The following is a 22,703-nucleotide window of genomic DNA, read 5'->3' as shown; positions in this document are numbered from 1 at the left end:
AAAACAATTACCCTTTTGTGTTCCAAAACTATTCAGCGCAGGGCATTCTCCAGCACCCGACGGCTGCCACTAAGCCCCTGCGTAGCCATCTCTTTCTTCCTCCTTCCCTTCCTCTTTCTTCCTCTCGTTCTGCCCTTGACTGTTGCACGGCGGATCGCATTTAAAGCCGTATAAATCAATACGCTATAATAAGATGCTCTTGAGAAAACGCAGCATATTGCTTTTTTAACACCTATTGTCCCCCCCCCCCAATCCTTTTTTTAGACTTTGTCATGTTGCTTGTTGTTGTTTGCGACTCAATCAGGAGAAAGGGAACAGATTTTGTTTTGCCTCAAGAAATATCACCTTATTAATAATACGTGTTCCACTCAGCTAACAATTAGAGTAGTATTTAATGCAGAAGTACAATATTCACAGAGCAAAACTGTGACTGCATTTTAATTATCGTTGTGTTTTTTTGAGAACGATGCAAACAGAGCGAACGCCGAACGGCGGGAGTAAGAGAGTCATAGCCGTCGGCTCTGAAGAAAAGAAAAGAAAGGGAGAAAGAAAAAGATGTTTCCTAACGCGACGTATTGAACTTTGAAGTCAAAGCGTTCCTAATATGTTCCTACCCTTCGCTGCATAATAAAACGCTTTGTATTCGTGTCTATGCGATGGCGGATCGATGGGCATTAGGCCCGACTCCCTTTCTCTCACTTTGAAAACAGAGGAAATCAGATTTGGAGGGAAAAAAGGGAGATGAAAAATCAGTTAAAGCATTGATCGCGCCTGCTGTATGCAAATCACATTTGCCTCTATTTTTTGACTGATCAATAGGGTTAATTAACAGATTCTTTTTAACTGCACTTTGCGACACCGTCGACCTCAGAAATCATCCCACCGTCTAGCAGCCATCGCACAAACCAATGACGGAGTGCGCACGAGCGGCTATAAATCTAAAAATCCAATCCATCTATGAGCACAGGCATAACTGTAAAATATGAGTGTGTAGACAGCTCTCAGGTAGATCTTTAAACGTCAGAGACGACTGTCTTGAGCTGAGGATCGAGGCCCAACTGTTATCCACCTTCCACTGAGTTGTGATGTGGCACTAGAGGTGGCATGTTTGTGATGGCTCTGGACTATTTTGGATTAATAATGGATGCTTTTTGAAATGATTATTATTCCCAAAATGCTCTTTTGTGATTTGCTTTGAAGGGGGAAGCACTGGGAAGATTGCACTTGCGAAAGGGGGCCGCTCATTTGGAGAGCTTTTTCCAATTATACAATTAGTCAGGAATGTAGGGCAGCAGCCTCTGTGTACCGATCACTCCGACCCTGGAAAGAGAGAGAGCGTGTCTTCTTTGCTTGTCGAGTACAGTGCGGTAAACAAATAAACTGAAAAACAATAACTGAACAACTTGACCGAAAAGCAATACAGTTGTGATGTTCCATAAAAAGTGGAATTATTTTTTTAACCATAACAATAATAATAATTAAAAACTGATCTTGCTAGCGTTGATTGTGTTCAAACTCAAATAGATAAAGTAATGGGTCAGCCATTTCTGTGTAACTATATCTCTTTGTTTCTGAAGGACTTTTAGCTACATGGGCTGGGCTGATTGGCCAGTGTTGGCACCCAAGACCAAAAAGTCCTAATTATGCCACTGATTATATATTTTTTTCTTTTAGATGGTGAAGAGATTTTAATTTTATCATTTGCCCTTTCCATTGTCCTCTTGCCAAAGCTGGTATAATGCTTGCTAGTTTAATATGAGTGGGGAAGAGAAAGAGGGAAAAAAAAAAAAAAAAAACACAACAGCTACCATCTGCTTGCCTGTGGATTTTCTGTAATCGCTCTTTACTGATTACACTGCTGACTACATGAACCTCTTAAATAATTATCCTGCAATAAAAAATGCTAAATAATTATTATCATTAACTCCTAGCAAGACGGCTGCCACTCCAACTAATGCTGCCTAAACTGTCAGAGACAGAGCGCCTATGTGCCATGTCAATCATCGGATGGAGAAAAAATGGACCGTTTTCAGGATGCTTCACCAGGGAGATGAAGGTTTGATGGATAATGTCTGCCTATATTACAGATTAAACTCAAGAGCAAGGGGGGGTTGTAGGCGTCAGCTATACGCATCTTCAGGGGCTTCTGCGAAGTCCGTGTTTTGTTTTCCTTGTTTGATTTTGTCCTCTGGATATAGAGAAGATGACAGAGTGAGCCGTGCCTGACACCGGTACGTGGTTTGTACCGTGCGTGTTCCTTTCTAAAGGAGGAGGCCGTTGTGTAGGAGTTTATTGAGTTATGAATGCACGTATTTACAGAATTGCTTTGGACGGCACATGTTTATGATGGATCCCGTATGGCTGCCGCGAGTCATGGAGAGTTCAGACTTGAGAAAACGCTAGTTTGACAGTAGTCTTAGCAAAACCTCATTTCAGTTTCACATTAATTTCTAATATATATATATATAAAATTTCACAAAAGAAAAACATACAGTTTGTAAATGAAACATCTTTGAAAGTGTAAGCAATTTAGCACCTGAATGGAACTACATCATTGTTTCCGCTACACACATTTTTCCATGGTGGGGTGCCACACAAAAAATCATTTCCTCTACAGCTATATTGCAGCTTCTCATTCAAAACATTCACTTGTTGCTGTTTTTTTATATTCTTATACAAGGTTATAATCGCACCAAAACAAATCAAAATGTAAGTCAATTATAACAAAGTGAACTTTTCTGTAATTGTAGTAGTGCTGTGTGTTATTTGTTTAACCCGTTAAGGTTACATGCTAACTGACTGACTGACTCTGACTGACTGACTGACTCTGACTGACTGACTGACTGACTGACTGACTGACTGACTGACTGACCAACTGACTGACAGGGCTATGCGATGCATGTTCTGTTATGATCTGTTATGAAGCAAATAACTGAGAAAGCACTAATCAGAGGCTTAATGTTTAAGATGTCATCGTGCATTTTAGACTTTTTTGCAGACTTTTTGCAAGACACTAAAGTATTTTAATAAAAAATATTAACCCATTTTTGTAAACCCTATCAAGTTCAAATTTCAAAATATATATATTTAAAATAAATATTTAAAATACATGTGTCATAAATACTGCCTATCGCTGTTTGAGGGCAGGCAAGAAGTTTTGTACACATACAGAGAAAAGCAAAGAGATTTGCATGCTCGTATTACATGAATGCGATCTCGACTTGCAATACTGCGCTCATGACATTTGTCATTGAAATAACGCCATAGGTAGTTGAAAAATCTGTGTAAAAGACCTGCCATCACAGCTGGAAAAATTCTCAGAGGAAATCCTGAACATGTTTGATTATCTTGAATTGATCAAACCATTACTCTTTTTGAACATTAAGTGAAACAACATCATATCTGAACAGGATTATTACTTCTATGATTACAAATTAAATCCAATCAATTTGATCAAAGTATTGCGCTTGACTGAATCACATTGCTGAAATCTCAGCACATGTTGATGTTTAGGACACTAGTTGTAATATAATCCTGCACTAAGCTGAACAGTCAAAATGGGAGATTATTCCTGTGTTTGTTTGTTTGTTTGTATGCATTACAGAGATACGTACAAGTGTTGTTTTGGGATTCAAGTATCAGCAGCAACTCAATATTAAATTAAAGGTTTCGTTTCAGGGGCAGAAACTTAATTGAGAAGTTCCTACTTCAGAGTACAGTTCGAAAATGTGCAAAACAAGCGCACCTTCAGAGAAAAAAAAAAAGTATTAAATCAAAAATGTGATTTGAACTCGTCGATTTCTAGTCAGCATCCTTCTCAGCGGCCTGCCATTACACACGCCATTACTGACGTTTCTCTGCCTATTTTAATAAAAACGTTTCGCATTTTCAAGCTTCTAGAAAAGGTTCTCATTGATTAGCACTTTAGCACCAAGCAATCAATTCCCACAAACCGGTCTGACCTTGCACACACAGGACGATGACCTATTATGAATTAAGAGAAAGCTTCGTTCGCTGCTGGAAAGTGGAAACTGAGAAAAGACGCAAGTCCCAGGAACGGGACGCGAGAAGAAAGAGGAAAACAAAGAAGATCTGAGAAGCGTAGCAGCAAGACAGATGTACAGCTGAGAAGTGTAGGAGCGCTACATCCCACCCTGCGAGCTTGTTGTGGAGCCATCATCTCTTTTCATCTCTCCACTTTTTTCCTACGACAGAAGATGTTGGAGTAAAACGGCAGGCAGACCCAATCAGTCGAGCCCTGATACAGACAGATAATTCACCCCTCCTGTCACATGATCCCTCATCAGTCTGGGAGATGGGGATATATCGCCAGCAGCTCCCGGAATAATGGCTGCACCTGTTTACCGTGTCACCTCTGTTTGCTAATTGTCTCCTTGAGCTACATTGGGGAAGTGAATATGTCTCCTGCTTCTGACAGGCGGGCGTTTATTTGGAAAATATCATTACTTCCAGCATGATTGTTCTTTTCGCTGCTTTCTTTTTGTCACTTTATGCCTTTTCTCTCTCTTTCTTTTTTGTCTTCTATACCGTCTTGGAGGAGGGAGGAAGTGCTAAAAGTTAAATGACTGTGCTTGGATGCAGATTTGGCGTCCTGATTAGGCGAGGTGACAGCGCGCGGCTGAAAAGTTCACATTCACTTGTTTGGCTGAGGAGGGGAGCGTGACAGACATCTTTAATATCCTCCTCTTTTGGCGCCATCAATCCCCATGCCAGGCAGTCGTACCTGCAGCCGGGCGAACCAGAGAGAGGCGGCACAGGAAGAACACAGACAGGTTCGCGCGAGGGGGTAGACAAGCGCCTGTAAACAAACTCAGCCCATGCAAGAGATTCAGCAACCATGCGTTTGATTTACCTGTAATTACAACTTCAGAAAGTCGCGCTATATTCACGCAGCTAAAACGTAAAAGCTGCGCTCAAACTTGGACTGGTTTTCTGTTGCTTTTTCAAGGAGAACTCAAACACGAAGTTTAAGAAAAGACGCTAGGTTAATAGGGTATATAATAATAATAACTAATAGTTATCAGCACGTTGGCTCAGTGGTTAAAACTCTCGCCTCACAGCAAGAAGTTCTCTGGTTCGAGTTCCGGCTGGGTTACTTGGTATTTCTGTGTGGAGTTTGCATGTTTTACCCGTGTTGTTGTGGGTTTACTCCGGGTGCTCTGGTTTCTCCCACAGTTTAAAGACATGCGCTATAGGTGAAATGAATAAGCTAAATTGGCCATAGTGTATATGTGTGAATGTAAGAGCATGTATGGATGTTTCCCAGTACTGGGTTGCAGCTGAAAGGGAATTTGCTGTGTAAAACATGTGCTGATAAGATGGTGGTGCATTCCGCTGTGGCAACCCCTGATGAACAAAAAGACTAATCCGAAGGAAAATGAATGAATGAGTTATCACCATATTCCCCAGTTGTTTAATTATATTAAGTATTTCAAACTTTCCTTGTATTTCAGATTTTGTAAAATGTTTAAATATGCAAATGGGGAGTTTTTATTATTAAATATGCACTACTTTGCATAAAAATCTAGCACAACAGAAAATAAAACAGGATGAAGTCAAAGATTTGGCAAAAGTTTTTACAGAGGGGATTTTGGGTGTCTCTCACTGTTGTTTAGGAAAATCAACTAACAGATTTCAAAAAGTAGAATATTTTAATTGAAAGTGTTTATGAAATCAGCCAATTTATGTACTGTATGAAAAAATACCCTTGTACAAACCATCTGAATATAGAATATACACCAGCAGGTATTAAAATTTGGGGTCGGTTGTATATTTTTTTTTTCATGTTTTTTTTTTCTTTTTGTTTATCAAGACGGCATTTATTAAATGAAAATAAAAATTGTTAAATATTTATTTATTATTGTATGAAGTTTCAAATGAAATTATTACTATATTCATTATTGCTTTTATTACTACTACATTAATAATAATAATAATAATAATAATAATAATAATAACAATAATAATAACAATAATAATAATAATAATAATAATAATAATAATAATAATAATAATAATAATAATAATAATAATAACAATGATAATAATAATAATAATAATAATAATAATAGAGTGAATTGTGAAGGATCATGTGACTCTGAAGACTGCAGTAATGAAGCTGAAAATTCATCTTTAAAATCATGGAATAAATGATTAAGTTAAATGATAAACTCTTTTTGAACAGTTATTTTATAGTCCAATAACACTTCACAATTTTACTGTATTTTTGATGAAATAAATGCAGCCTTAGTGAGCAGGAGAAGCTTTCTTTTTTTTTTTTTATTAAAAACTGTACTGACCCCAAACTTTTAACCAGTCGCGCAGATATTAATAGAACTGAATTTTGGTGTAAGTGCCACTCTTTTAAGGACTGGATTGAGCTGATGAATTCTTCTACATCATATGAATTGGTAAGACTATGAATATGTTGGCAAGACTTCAGGACTCCATCCATACTTTCAATCAGTCATTTTGGCTGTCTCTTGTATTATTTTAGATTTAATATTTATGTCATAATTGTTATTTTGGTATTTTTTATTAAAAATTTGTTTTTGTTTTTGTTTTTTTACATTATTATTTTTTTTTTTTATTTGTTTGTGTTATTTTCCTGAATGTTGATTTTATATTGTGAATTTTATTTTGTGTGGGGTATATAATAATTCAAAATAAAAAAAAGTTCAATGACAAAAAAAAAAAAAAAACATAAAAAAAACTGTCAAAAACGCCTAAATTCTCCAAACTGACTGGTGCAGCGTCTCACCTTAAAGCAGGGTGAGTGCTAGGGTGTGATTTAGCTGGGACGCTGTGGATGGCTTGTGTGTAACTGAAGCCTATAATGTTGCTCCACACTGGTTCAGGTGCAATAAAGACACGTGCTGAGACAGACCATGAGCTCTGTATGTGGTGCAGGAGAGGAGGGCACTTTGATGATGGGGTAAAATATGATTCCTGTCCAAGGTGCCACTTTCCTGAGAACAAAACCTCCTTTCTTCCCTCATCCGCATCATCAGCATCTGTGTCTCTGTCATCAGTGTCATTGATGCTTTTTTTGGGTTTTGCTCAAAGCAAAGCAAACAGACTCGATTTCTTGTGTGTGATCAAGAAAATAGGGAAATGGACAGAAATGTACTTATTTTATATGTGTGTTATTAGAAGAAATATACAAATACCTGTCAATATAATTGATTTTATTATTGTAACATTACATTCAAGCTTCATAATTTTTATTTAATTTAGGGTAACACGTTATTTTGATGGTCCATTTGAGTATTAGTCGACTGTCTGCTTAATATCTGTTGATACTGCTCCATATTTAACTGACCATAAGAAACTTTGCAAGTACATGTCAACTTACACTAACCTTAACCCCTCTAACCCCAACCTAACAGTCTACTTATAATCTAATGAGACTTAGTTGGCATGTAGATGCCTTGTGAATTAAATTAAAATAACGGTCATCAAAATAAATTGTGACCTTTATTTGTTGGTTATTAACATTAAAAGCAACATTTAATTTACTATTACAACTTTCCATACTTTTTAATAGTGTTTCATTAAAATATTTAAAGTCAAATAATAAGTCTGTAAATTTAACAAAAAGAAATGTACAGGTAATTAATTTTATGACAGTTTACAATATTCCATGTGTGTGAGTATGTATGTGTATGTGTATCAATATGTATATGTATATGTATATGTATATATGTATGTGTATGTGTAAGTATGCATGTAGGAAGTTATTAAATTATTGTATATTTTGTTTTGTTTTATTTTTTATATTCAATTAAATTACATTTTATTTTTAGCTTTTAATTGTCTCTTATTGTATTCAAATTACACACAGTATACATCACATCCTATATTTTATTAGATGGTAAATTGTAAATACAGTAACACAATTATTCATTTATTAACAAAAATAAAAACACATTTTACTAAATTAATTTTAATAATTGTACATTGTTTTATTTTTTACATTTAATTAAATTGCATTTTATTTTATCTTATTATTACATTTATGCTTTTTGCAATTGCATTTAATTTTATTTAAATTACACATGGTATACATCATATTAAATAGCTTCTTAAAATTTACATTTTAAGATATATTTTACTAAATTAATTATAAATAATTTTAAAAATCAAATCAGAAAGGGCTCATTTAAATGTCAAATATATGCCAAAGCATTTTTTTTTTGTTGTTGCTTGTTAAAACTACTTACTTAAAATAAGCTAAAACAGCACAATTTTTGAGATTTCGTTGGGACAACTTAATTGTTTTATATTCAATCCACTTAAATTAATAATAAGTGAACTTAATTATTTCATGTTGTCCCAATACAAATCAATTGTGTGGAACCCAGCATTTTTAACAGTGTATCATCATTACACTCTCAGAAATAAAGGTACAAGAGCTGTCCCTGGGGTGGTGCCTTTTCAAAAGATACACATTTGCACTTAAGGGGTCCATGTTGGTGCCTCAAAAGCTTATATGTGTACCTAAACATTTTAAGAGGTACACTTTTGTACTTTCTAGGTGCTAATATTTGAGGTATCAGTAGAGACCCTTTAGGTACAAATGTGTAGCTTTTAAAAAGGTACAACCCCAGTGACAGCTATTGTATGGTTGAGTGTTGAGTGTGGGGATATGTCAGTTGACAATGAATCAAAAAATAAATGTAAAAAAAATCACTATTTCCCAACCATTTCTCCATTCCCAGACACTTTCAGCAGTCTGACAGCTGCTGGAATTTTAAGAAGTGCCTGATTCTCACCAAATGAGTATCACTGCCTTTCCCTAAGAAGACACAAGCTGCAAATTCAGTTCAGCTTTTAAGTGCCTCACCTTTCAATACCAGCCTCACTGTGAATCTTATATCACACTCTATCAGACACCTTAAGCAATCCACACAGGAATGTGCCACACAAACTGAAACGATTAAAGACCTGCTTAATTCCAACCCTGAAATGCTTCAGGAGGATTTTACTGTAAAAGATAAAGCAACTTTTGATTCCTCATCATGAGTCTCCATAACACTGCATTGCCATATGCATAAAAGCACATTAAAAAACTCAGTTGCGTGCAATGACTCCATTTATTTGGCCTTTTTTGTTTATTTTTGTAATCACAACAGACATGTAGGCTAGTACAAAATGAAGAAAAAAGAAAAAGAGGACGGTAAAATCTGACACAAATTTACAAAGTCTCAAGCGTTACCCAATCCTGCTTTGAAAGACTCCTGCTCAGCGCTAAATAAATAATCTGGACGGCATAAACTCTGTGAACTACATAACCTGACCTCCCTTTAAAGTAGCACAGAACCCTGAGAATACAGGCCTCCCAGAGAGAGAAAGAGAGGGGGATTGAGAGAGAGGGCAGCAGCGAGAGGGCAGGGGCACAGATGTGGGGCTCAAAGCGGGCCACCCCCAGAGCCGGCAAGGGGAATTCTAATCACCCTGTAGTATTTCAATGGAGTGCCAAGATGAACACACTCGCTCACATGTGTACACACACACACTCGCAAATAGATACACACACACATACACACGCACACATACTCAAAGGCATGCTTGCCTTAAGTCACATTCTAAATTGGATCCCAGGAGCTTTTTCTCTACCTTGTTCACCAAAGGCATTGTGTATGTTTTCTGAGTACTCAGCATATGCTGGGTAACCTGAGCGCTCTTTAGCACACACATTCACACACACAAACATATTGTTTCCAGAAGTAGTAGTTGTTGTCTCTTTCTATTCTATTTTTTTTTTTTCTTCTCCTAAAGGTATTTCTCATTAGGAGCTTAATTAAATGCAAAACACTACACATATATCTATTATGTCTAAGCTTAAAAAGTATATTTATATATATAAATAAATCAATAAGTAAATAAACGCCCACATGTGATGAAGCATTAAAGGCTGTGTTTGCATGTTAATTACGTTGGTGTTTTTTTCTTCTTCTTCTTTTATGAAATTCTCAGCTTTTAAGAAGATCCTCTAAAATCTGCTTCTCTCTAATATCCAGCACAGATGATTGATGACTGACATTGATATCCTACAGTTTTGTTTTATTAAAACTTATTGTGGGTTGCCTAAAAAATCCTCAAACCATTCTGCTCGGAGCTTTAGACTTATTCGAACGCTGATTTTCACCTCACATCTTTGGAAATGTTGCAGCTCGGAATAAACAGGCTGAAAGTCTTGAAATCACGCTTTTTTTCCATTGTTGGATATAATACTTTTTGTGTATGTGTAGGCTTGTGTGAGGACAACTAAACTTACAGTTTGCTTCTAATGTAAACTTTTATTCTTCTGTGAGTGTTCTGTTGACTTTTGAACTGGTCCAACTGTGTAATAATTTTTCTTTCTGACCAGCATCATTAGCTATGTTTCCATCCAACTATTTTTATTGGCATATTCAATATGCGCATAAAAAAAAACTGGTTGATGGAAATCCCAAGATGCACATGCATTTAGAAAATGCACATGAAAAACGTATGCACATAACTGAGTTGGATAAACGTTTTATTCGATAAGAAAAGGTGTGCATAAACTATAAACGAAACGCTTTTACCGAACAACTTCCAATATGCGCATTAAAAAAAATGTGGTTTTGTTATTAAGAGATCATGTGATGATTAAAATGTGTGTGAATAGACAAACCAGCAGGATGAGCACACTGTAAAACATCTGAAATGTTGTTTTGTTCATTCTAAAATGCTTTAATCGTTTAAGTATTAGTGTTATTATATTATTAATGAACTCCAGAATCAAGAGTGTCTGTGCTCCATAGCTCACGTACACCTTTAAACGCCAAACGCACGTTCACTGCGTGTCAGGATTGCTTTCTGAGGCGCAAGTCATTTATTAAATGAAGAAAAGAATCACACTGCTTCTTCTACTGCAGCAAATTCAGTTTTTAATGTTGGTATTTGGTGCCAGTTAATCAGGAAGTAACGATTTTATTAGCTTTGGCTCGTTAGATGGAAACGCTGCTATATTCGCACATTTTTTATGCGATATTCCAATTCTGCGTATAAAGTTAATTCACATTTTTGTATGGAAACATAGCTACTGGCATACTTTCAACTGAGATAATATCTACTTGATATCTCATTTCTGTTCACAGCTCACCATGTTCTATTTAAACATTTGCATTAGGTTTGTTACAAACAGATGCATATGCCATTCAGTGCTGATGTTTGGAAACAATAGTAAGTGTCTTCACACTTGGCAGGTTTGGTTTGATTAAAACAAACTCTAATGCGATTGCTCTGTTAATGCAATTCATTTGGATAAGTGTGAACGCTGCCATCTGAACCTTGATGCACACATAACAGGCACGGTTCTTGGTTGATCTCAGTCCACTTTCAAGCATCTTCAGATTCTGAGCAACCAAAATATAAATGCAACATTAACTAAAGACATATAAACAAAACAAATACGGGACATGATACTTTAATGAATGGTACAATAGACATTACAGTGCTCAGCATATACAAGTAAACCCCTCACATTTGTGCATATAAATTAACTAAATCTGTTTTGTTTAAATGCACCAAAATCCATTGCCTATATTCACCGAGAAATTGATAAAAATATTCATTTTCAAAATGGGGTGTACTCAGTTATGCTGAACACTGTATTCATAGAACAGAATGCCCAAGTATACTTTTTTTTTTAAGTCACAATTTTGTCTGTTACTGTTCAATACAGGTATCAAAAAAAACATCCATTTCCAGCAGATCTATAATTGTGTGTACTGTATATGTAAAAGAAAATAATCCAATGCACTGTTATATACTGTTATACATACAGTACAAGCTTTACAAATGTCTTCAGCTGATAGAAAATACCATCACATCATACACCCAGCATCTTGAGCCCAGCACACATACCTTTTTAGGGCATTTTAATTAAAATATATGTCATATACATGTTGTTGTGTGTTGTATTTTTATTTATTTATTTATTTATTTATTTATTTATTTATTTATTTATTTATTTGTTTATTTATTTATTTTCATTTATTTATTTATATTTTGCTAATTTATTTTATAAATGTAAATACAAAAAAGATAAGCAAAGCACTACTAAAATTACTATATAGTATTATTTATCTTTTTGACTGTATGTTTTGCTCTGGACCAAAGGATTTAAGAGAACTACACTTCTACCACAACTGATGGAAAATACTATCACATGTGCACTCACAATACAACAACCAGCATCTTGAGTCCAGCACACATCACTGTTTAGGAAATTTTCATTAAAAAATGTCGTTCATTTTTTTTTTTTTTTTTTTTGCTAATTTATACTTTGACAAATAAATAACACTGTAAAAGATACAAACAACAAGATAATATTATTCTCCTCTCTTTTTTTTCTAATCTTTTTTTTTGTATTTTTTTTTGCTTTGGACCAAAGGATCTAAGGAAACTATACTATTACTTCAACTGATAGAAAACACAATCACATGTACACTTACAATACAACAACCAGCATCTTAAACCCAGCATGCATCCCTATTTAGGGCTCTTTCATCAAAATATTTGTCATATCATCACCTTAGAATTATAAGGTTCTATCTGACATTTTTGTCAAATTTAATACAAATAATGACATATTTTTATTAAATGACATCTTATTTACATTATGGGATGTTTTTTATAAGCTGTTTACATTTTAAGACTCTTTATTTAAAAACAAAAGTTAAACACACACTGTTATCTACATGAATGCAAAAACTTTGAAGCTCAAATTCTCAAAATCATTTAGAACGCAGATAGAACCTTGCAATTCCAAGGTGACGATATATGTGTGGGATTTTTTAGCTAATTTATACTCAAACATATAACATATAAATATAAATACTTCAAAATACATACAACAAGAATAAATTACTCTTTTCTCTGTTTGTTTGTTTGTTTGTTTGTTTGTTTGTTTGTTTGTTTGTTTCGAACCAAAAGATTTAAGATAACTACATTTCTAGCACAATCATGCTGTAATTTCCAAAATGCATAGTACAAAAATGAGGCGAAAATACATTATGTCCGCATCTTCTGCATAACTGTTAAGACAGGCATACACAGCTGCCACTCTAATGACACAAAAGTACAGTGGTTTAGAACCAATAACCACAGTGGGACATAGGGAAGGGAATCAATCGAACTCTGGTTCGAACCAAGTAATAAAACCAAGCAGATGTTGTATCTTTGGTACCACACCAAATAACAGCTTTGTACGTTTTTGTTTATTTATTTTTTTTAAATGAATGGGATTGCGAGCCAAATCGAACACGGATCGCCAGCACGACATGTCAGAGCACGTGCGGTACCTGCCACAATTTCCAACAAGTAAACAGAAGCTCCTGAGATTTAAATGAAATGATGCTCTCGCTTACTTCTTCACAATATTTGCCTTATAAAGTACTGCTTTTACAGTCCTAGAACTCAACAGACAGAACAACACTGTCTGTCAGAGCGGCAAAATGGTAAAAGTAATAGCAAAACCAGTGAAGTGTTGACTTTACAAAGGATACGAGGAAAAAAACAGACCCCCTCCCCTCTCCCACCCCCTCTTCATCACCATCTCTCTCTCTCTTTCTCCGGCTGGCAGCCGAAGTTAACATTTTCAGAGAGAATATTCCTCCCTCCAATAGTGGAGCGTAATTCATTTTCCATCTCTGTTCATTAATCATTGTTAAAATTAGTGATCCATTTCTTCCACTCTGCCATCTGCACTCAGCTTCGTTACAAACATGACACCTTCCCGCATAATAAAAGCTGACAGGCAAGAGGATGCCTTTCCAAATAGCTTTCTGCATATGTGCACCTCTACAACTGATGCTGTTGTCAAGACAAAAGTAGGTTATTTAAGCTCCCTACTTTAACAACGCACACACACAAACGCAAACATACACACGTCTGGCACACGCATACAATCACGCTCCTGCCAGACACGCACGTATGAAGCATATAGACCAGATGTAGATGTCCGACAACAGTGCACATATTTACATTAATTTGATAACAGATTCCCAACAAACCGACTTCCTTAGTTTGTTTCTCTCTGCTTACTCTGTCTTACTCCATTTTACGCATGTGCGCACACACACACTCACAAACATAATCTTATCTGGAATGTGCTCAAATCTGGAAAACGAAAAGAAACACACTAAAAGCTGACCCGTTGTCCTTATGACAAGCAAAGTTATGAAATATGTCTTTAACAGCCATCGGTTTCAGAACAACAAAGAAACCTGTTGTGAGTTAATGTGCTGTTTACGTCCTCTGGAGTTTTATTTCACCTTTCATTAACACATGCTTGTTGTTTGTCCACCAGGCCTTGAGAAAAAAAGGCCTTGGCCCTCACCCGCAGCGTGTGTATGTGTGTGTGTAATAGGATTCTCATTTATTGCATTCTCGTTTCTCACACATGGGTGACAGAGCTTTGACCTTCTCTAGGAAAAATAATAATGATAATGATGATGATAATAATAAATACATTATATTATACAAAACACATAATAAACACCACATTTATTTAATACTCACACCTACTCTTGATGTATTTGTCCTGGATATTACTAGCTGAGTCTGCTGTTCTCCCAAGCAGGTGAAGAGAGAGATGCACTTGTTTGGTAAAAATAAAGGTGATATATGTAAGGCTAGTCTTTGCACCGGATTAAATTAACACACTTATGGAAAATAAAGTTACAAGTGACATAGAAAGTCATTACTGTGAGATTTTTAAAGATGGAGTGAGAGAGATAAAATCATCATTGTACGTTGGTTACCATTCTGACATATAAAGCCACCCTTGGGATATTTTTCATTCATTTATTTTCTTTTCGGCTTAGTCCCTTTATTAATCCGAGGTTGCCACAGTGGAATGAACCGCCAACTTATCCAGTGCGTTTTTATGCAGCGGATGCCCGTAACAGCCAACCCCTGTCTGGGAAACATCCATTCACACTCATTTACACTTAAACACTACAGACAATTTAGCCTACCCAATTCACCTGTACCGCATGTCTTTGGACTGTGGAGGAAACCGGAGCACCTGGAGGAAACCCACGCAAACGCAGGGAGAACATGCAAACTCCACACAGAAACGTCAATTGACCCAGCTAAGGCTCGAACCAGCAACCTTCTTGCTGTGAGGCGACAGCACTACCTACTGCGCCACTGCCTCACAGAGATTATTTATGTTGCAATACATAAATAAATTATAATTCGCTATGAGAAGTAAAAAGAAACAGCAACAATTATGAGAAATAAAGTACCAATTGTAAGATGTTGCAAGAAAAAGTAAAAAAACATTTTTAAAATCTCAAATAAAGTATAAAGTTATGGGAAATAGTTAAAATTTTTGAGATATAAGTTAGGTGATAGAGCTGCGCAATATTGAAAAAGTCTAACATTGCGATATTTTGTTGTTATACGATCATATATTGTTATATGAATACAATTTCACCTTGAATATACCTATTTGGAAATAATTTAGTTGATTCTGAAATAATTGGGTTGATTCAGTAGTGAAGAGCATCTGTATTAAAATTTAATAAACAATCCACACGCATAGAAAAATGCAATATAGAAAAACAGACAATTGAAATAAACAATGTTTTAGCATTTTACGAGTCTAACAGCAGGGACGTGGGGAGACATCCTCCTCCCTTTTAGAGAAAAAACATTTAGAAACAGGTGATTATTAATCATATGTAAACTGTTGAATCTTATTCAGCTGTCCTTCCCACTTTTTAAAATGTCCACTACGCCCCTGACTAACAGTGTACAACAAGAATAATAAAAATAATTCTTGTAGCTGAATGCTTTAAAATCATCACAGGCCTCAAAAACATATGCAAATGATAAATTTTTAATACAAACTCAGCATCGCATATCCTGCGATGTGACTATTGCGAATGATTGCAATATTGATGCTGAAACAATATATTGCGCTACTAGGTAAGTTAAAAAACAAATTCTAAAAATCTTAAGATTCTGTATAAAGTCACAATTACCAGAAAGATACACTTCTGAAACTATTCCTATTATGATCAAGTAAAAAAATAGCATAAATAAATAAAAGAAAATGTTTACATTTAGAAATGTAAAGCCACATCACTAAACAAACTAAAAAATTGTGAGACTAACAGTCCCAATAAAAAATAAAAAAAATAAAAAAACATAGTATTTACTCAAAATATAGTCGTAAAAGTGAAAACTGGAAGATGTAAAGTATATTGTGAGACATAAATCACACTTACTTTTATATCTTTGCTCTTTTTGTGTTATGAGGTAGAAACGGGCATCCATAAATCAGTATTTCTGTGTGTGTGCTTTTTACGTGATGGAGGAATTTTTGTACCAAATGTGTAAATACAAGAGTGGACTTTGTAATTGACAAGTGACTAAGTGTGTATGTGTGTGTGCACATGTGCATGTGTGTTGGTGAGTGTTCTCTGTCTGCTGGCGAGGAGAGTAGGGTCGTGCTGATATAATGAGCAGCTTGGAGCAGATGATGCTCCGACTCCATCCCTCCAGATCCAGACCAGAAGCCTGTGTTTGCTTTCAGCAGGCCGGGGCTCCAGTCTCTCCGCTCCCCCTTCCATCCCAGTCGAGTCCAAGGCTTCACGCTAGGCCTCCCAGGAGCCCTTGGCCCAAACCATTAATCTATATAATGCCCTCAAAGAGCGAGCTTTTTCACACCACAGAGAGCCAAGCCGAAACAAGGGCAACGGCTACACCGTCGAGTCAGCTGTTCGCCCTGCTGTCAACATACACACACACGCATATAGACACAACGCGACAGCCACAATTAAACGATTCCTCTGCAGGACCGTAAACAAGAATCAAGAGCCCAAATTTCCAATTCGGCCCGAGTTGAAGCCAGTCAGCAGACGGAACTGCGGTTAAATCGTGTCGACGTTCCCCTTCAACATGACCAAAGCTTCAGCAATCAGCTAATTCGGTTTTCCTTGACCAAAACACCCCGTCTCAGCACTTCCATTCACAGCGCACACGCGGACATGTTTAATCTCAGGTTCTCACCACATCTGAATTACTGAAAAACTGATGGTGGACAGAGGCCAGGCCCCGGTGGACTGATTAGCATCATTTAAGAAAGCGCGCAGCGTCGAGAAGACCGCCCAGCCTACAAGATGGGTGGCCTCTCCCAGCTCTAGAAGTCAATACCTAGTAAACTCATTTGAATTGAACAGAGTGAAAAAGCACTCCAGAACCCCGGCCACTGCATACATTTCCCCTCTCCTCCCCCTTGCACACATGTATTTATGTATTCGTCTTTTCCTCGCTCCCTTTTCCCCTTTGTCTCCCGCTAAGTGCTTTCAACGTTGGTCACCATAGACTGAGGTATGCGTATACATTAAGAGTGGAACAATGTGCTTTTTCAGAGGTATGAAAATAATAGAAGGGAGAGGCGTCCCCCTCCCTCTAAATTAGATAAGCCATGCAAATGGCTTAAAATTTTGTAAAGCTTTTGAGAAAATCCTACTTATGGTTGCGATTCTGTGCCAAAAAGTTCATCTGGCCTGTAAATTTAAGCATGGATTACAAATATTCAAATCATGAGCTTACTGTTCAAATAAACATTTCCAACAGGGAGAAAAGTTGCAAGGCATACACTTTCAACATAATTCCCTGTCTGGCATCGCCTGCCCCTCACTCCTAATAAAACAAAACCTCTCCAAAAATTCAGGAGAGCGAGCGGGAGGGGGGAAAAAACAAAACAAAGGAGTTAAAAGTTCGCCTTTTCATTTTTCGTCAGACTGAATAAACAGCGCTGATGAAATCTGTAATGAATGTAATTGTAACCACCTATACAATTGCAATCTGCCGGGTAAGGAGAGAGAGAACTCGCACAGGCTGGGAAAGTGGAACAGATAGCGGAGTTTATATTCGACAGAAGAAAAAAAAGCACAAGCAAGAGAGAGAGAACGAGAGAGGGAGAATGAAATGGCTTAGGCTGGTCAGCTGCTTGCCACATGGTAGATCTAGCAAGAACTGAAGTCACAATGATTCCAGCCTGGCTTGAATGTCCTTCCCTTTCTTGCATTCCCTCTCGCTTATCCACTCAAAACAGTGGGACCTACTCGAACCCGGATGCTTCTTACAACTTTAACCTTGACCTGGACGTGAGATGTCACGTCTCTCATTTCTCGTCTTCCGCCGAGAGAAGAAAAGAGAAAAGGGAAGGTCTTTTTGTGATGACAGCCGGTGCTACCCCAGGATTAGAATAGCCCCTATCATTCCAAAGCAAGAGTGCCATATTAAAGTCTTCCACATTTGCGAAATTGCAAACAGATGCAACTCAAGTACCTGCAAATAATCTGCCAAGACCAATTTCAAAAGGGAGATTTCCAAATATGTGGAAGTCATTAGGACGCGCATTATTTTTGCGATGAGCAGGAGGCTGGAGCCGGTCTAGAGGCAGATGGGTGCTGCTTTTATTTAGCCAGAAAAAAGGCCTACGTGTTGTTCCATCATAAACGAAGATATATAACGCCAACAAAACAATTATACCCCAAATATTGATGATTCAAAGACAACAAAAGAATCTATGATTTCCTTTTATCATTAGCTACTGCAATCTTTCATCTTTTTCTTTTCTTCTTCGCCATTCACTTCTGATAACATGAGATCTAACGGCAATGTAAAGAGAAAAAAAATCAAGGTAAAATGCCTCAGCTATCTGATTTCCAACTGATGCTGTTTTCTTTTCTTTTCACCGCTCTTTAAGAAACCATATCTGAAGTTATCGGTTGTTGACTCTCGTTTTATGTATCAGTCTTTTCTGTGTTCTCCAAACAGTGTTTTACCTCTGCATGCCTGTGCCGCATTCTCTAATTAAAAATGATTTTACCACCATGCACTGCGACAGACTTCATTAGGGTGTGTGTCGAACAGCCTCTCGGCTCCATTCTGCATGGGATGTCCCAGTAACATGCGTGCTATTCTCAGTTGTCCTGTTTCTCGACGTGTTCTCGCATCAAAGAAACAAATGTTTGGAAGTAATTAAAATGTTTGATTATTTGATCGATTTAAATGTTATTGCAGTAAACACAGTTTAGCCTCTGAAACATCTTGCTTAAAATCAACACTAAGTATTCAGTCAAATTCATTATAAATGCAACAGCAGGATGCGTTTTTTTAGGCTTTCCACCCACCGACAAGTGCACATGCACCTGTGTAAATGAGCTGTGGGTTCAAGAGGAATGAGAAATTAGGGAATGCTCACACAACAACAATGTCCTTAAAAACTTTATAAAGTTGCAGAAAAGTTTTGTGCACAGATGTGTACATCTTATCAAAAATATCCCATTATACACTGATTTGTGAAAATGGCTAGAAAGGCTGTAATGTGCATGCCAGGCCAATAGCTGGTGATGTCATCCTGTAAAGAAACATTACAAGTCTGTGCACATACAGTTCTGTGGTCCACAATTGTTGGCTGCATCCGAAATCGCATACTTCGATACTATATAGTTTGCTAAAATCCGTATGAGAGCCAAGTAGTATGTCGGAATACATAGAATTAAAAAAACAGTATGCAAGTACCCGGATGACCTACTAATTCTGGAAAGATTCTGAAGTGTGCATCCAATGTACGCTATGCTGTTCCATGATGCACCACGAGAGAATTCATGAATGGGAGTGAAGCGACACAACTGACGTGGGTAGGTCAAGTTATCATGACAAAATATTGGATGTAGTATGGATGTAGAGTTCCATACATACTACTCAAATTCATACTATGGAACCTACTTTACTAACGTTTGAGTAGTAAATTCAAATGCAGTACCTACTGAGTACAAGGCGATTTTGAATACAGCCATTGTTTTGGTTGCTTGTACATGCCTAAAGACATGGGGTGCTCAAACTCGGTCCTAGAGGGCCGGCTTCTTGCATATATTAGCTCCAACCGCAATTAAACAAACCTGAACAGGCTAATTAAGCTCTTTCTGGGTAAACTAGGAACTTCCAGGTAGGTGTGTTGAAGGATGTTGGAGCCAAAGTATGCAGGACACTGGCCCTGCATGACCGAGTTTGGGTACCCCTGCTATAGACTGAACTGATAATATTCATGTACACCATAGGTCTCAAACTCGATTCCTGGAGGGTGGAAGCTTTGCACAGTTTTGCTCCAACCTTAACCAGACACAGCTGATCCAGCTAATCAAGGTGTTCTTGACTACTAGAGACTATTAAGCAGGTGTGAGTTGGAGGTGGTTGGAGGTAAATTCTGCAGAGCTGTAGCCCTCCAGTAATTGAGTTTGAGACCACTGATGTACACAAATGTTTTCAAAAGTTTTTAGCCCCATAAAAATAAATAAAAATGTTTTCAATTGAAAAACTGTCAATCTGTAAAAACTACATTCATTTTGTAATATTTTCGAATTTAAAACAGCTGCTTTCTATCTTAAAATATAAAAGTGATTTATTCATGTGATGACAAAGCTGAGATTCCATGAGTCATCAGTCTCTCAGTTTCACATAATCTTTTATAAATAATTTTATTATGTTGATCTGATGGTCAAGAAACATTTGTAATTGAGACCAGGAGTGCTGCTTGACGTGTTTTTTTTTTTTTTTTTTTTGGAAACCATGGATCATCATTGATATCATGCCTGTTTCCCAATTCCAAGAATGCAAAGTCATCTCAAAAGAAAGAACTCGGGAGACCACGAGAACAGAGAACACATCCTCTGAGAAATTAGATGCCGCGTTCTTCCCGATGGTCACACAACATTCACGCATTTTATGCAAAATTATTCAAACATTACAGCATTCATACAACCATTTATTGTGTTTCCCTTTTCAATATATATAACATGCACAAAAACCTTACAAACATAATTTCCACAATACAAATAACATTTTAATATAATTTTCACTCTTATTATGTTTATGTCTTTATTAAGACTTCATGTTTACTATCAGCGTATCATTTAGGTAAACTCCTGAGACAACTAAGTTATATCTTTGAACTTAAATAATAAATATATATGCTGCGCTTCTCAACTCCTTTATTCAGCCGCAATGACTTCTGAGACTTCTCGAGCAAATTTTGCACTCAAGTCTGCATCGATGAGTCCTCGATATCAAGAACATTTTGGCAGTTGATGAAGATGTTTCACGAAAATACAAAGACGCAAGACCGCTGGATAACGCATATTTAGAAACAGCTCACGATTTCAATTTTTTAAATATAAAATTTGTTTAAAATGCTAATTTAAAATACGAGAAACAAAATGCCAGAATTTTAATGTCTTTTTTATTATTTATGTAATTTTATTTGTTTTATTTTATTATACTAATTATTTATCTATAGACATGTATATATTTCTTTCTTTCTATCTTTCTTCATTCAAAGAAAAGAAAAAAAGTAAATCAAGCATTTGTTTTGAACTGAAATGAATGTACAGATAGATCCTTCAAAATATTTCCCTTTGTGCTCTACATAGGAACCTCATTAAGGCATGAGGTTGAGTAAATGATAAAAGAATGTTTTAGTAGGGGAAGAACTATCCCTTAAACTGGTGACAAATTGCAGAATGAAAATTTGGTTTTTATCTCCCTCTTTCTCTCCGCATCGTCCATATTCGTTTTCTGTCTCAATGTGGCTGGCAAAAACAGAAAAAAAAGAAAATTCTATAATTGAGCAGTACAGAACATGTGCCCTCCCCGCTCCAAGATGACAGATGGATTATAAAAACTTCAAAGGCGAGCATTTGGAGCACCAAGGGAGAGATGGTAGGTATTTGAACTATCATTCTTTACCCAGGAGACAATGGCTGCCTGACACGGCGTATACATCAAGAAATAGTGCAACCACATAGACATAATCTCCCTCTCTCTTTCTCGCTCTCCCTCCCTCTCTCTCTCTCTCCGCGATACATTAAACATCCTGTTATGAGTAACTTTCAGTCAGGCACAAAAAGGCTAAGGAGGGTTTGTAAGATTAAAAACAGTTCATGGCGCACACACTATTGGGAAGACCTTCGTAACTGCTATATAATGTGACATACACAGGCATAAACAGCAAATTAACTTGTCATCCACAGCGAGAAGTCACTGAATGTTGTATTAGTTTTAGAGTCTATTTAATGAAACGCTACACTCATGAAGGCTATAGCTAGAGGAGCATTTGCACCCCCTGAATGAATCCAGCAGCCAGTGAAAGAGAGGTAGTGCTATCTGTTTCTCTCATCCTCTGCCGTGCTTTAGATATGGTTGTGATCTATTAAAAAAACATGGCCATCTGTCCAACTTCCTTCAGCACAGAGGCAGCCTATGGGCAAACTACTTTTAATAATATAGAGACAAGATGTGGGAATGCCACCATGCATACCTAATGAGCAAATCTAGATCCCCTACTGCAAATCACTACTGATTCTTATCCAAATCTGCCCCGGTGTGAACTTACTTGCTTTTGTTACTGGTCGAAAACCAAACACACACACTTTAGCGCTAATCAGCAAACTTATTTTTATTTCTGTGTCTCTCGCTTTTAAGGAAATGTCTGTAGGATCTAAACAGTATGAGTGATTTCTCAGTTTTCTTTCCATTTGCTCCCCATTTTCCCAGTTCATTAACACCTTTTATGTCTTAAAATAAATAAATCCAACCTAGAGCACTTAAAACAATGTAAATCCAAA

At 36.7% G+C, this 22,703-nt stretch overlaps 1 protein-coding gene across 25 annotated transcripts in view; it reads right to left on the bottom strand.

Annotated features, from left to right (window-relative positions):
- The window catches only part of znf536 (zinc finger protein 536), a 497,364-nt gene that overhangs the window by 240,124 nt on the left and 234,537 nt on the right, over window positions 1-22,703 (bottom strand). The gene's annotated exons all lie outside the window — the stretch shown is intronic.

The sequence above is a fragment of the Danio rerio genome, chromosome 7, assembly GCF_052040795.2.
Source record: "Danio rerio strain M-AB ecotype USA chromosome 7, GRCz13ab, whole genome shotgun sequence".
NCBI lineage: Eukaryota > Metazoa > Chordata > Actinopteri > Cypriniformes > Danionidae > Danio > Danio rerio.
The sequence above is the reverse complement of the archived record's forward strand: the minus strand, read 5'-3'. Positions and strand labels throughout refer to the sequence as shown.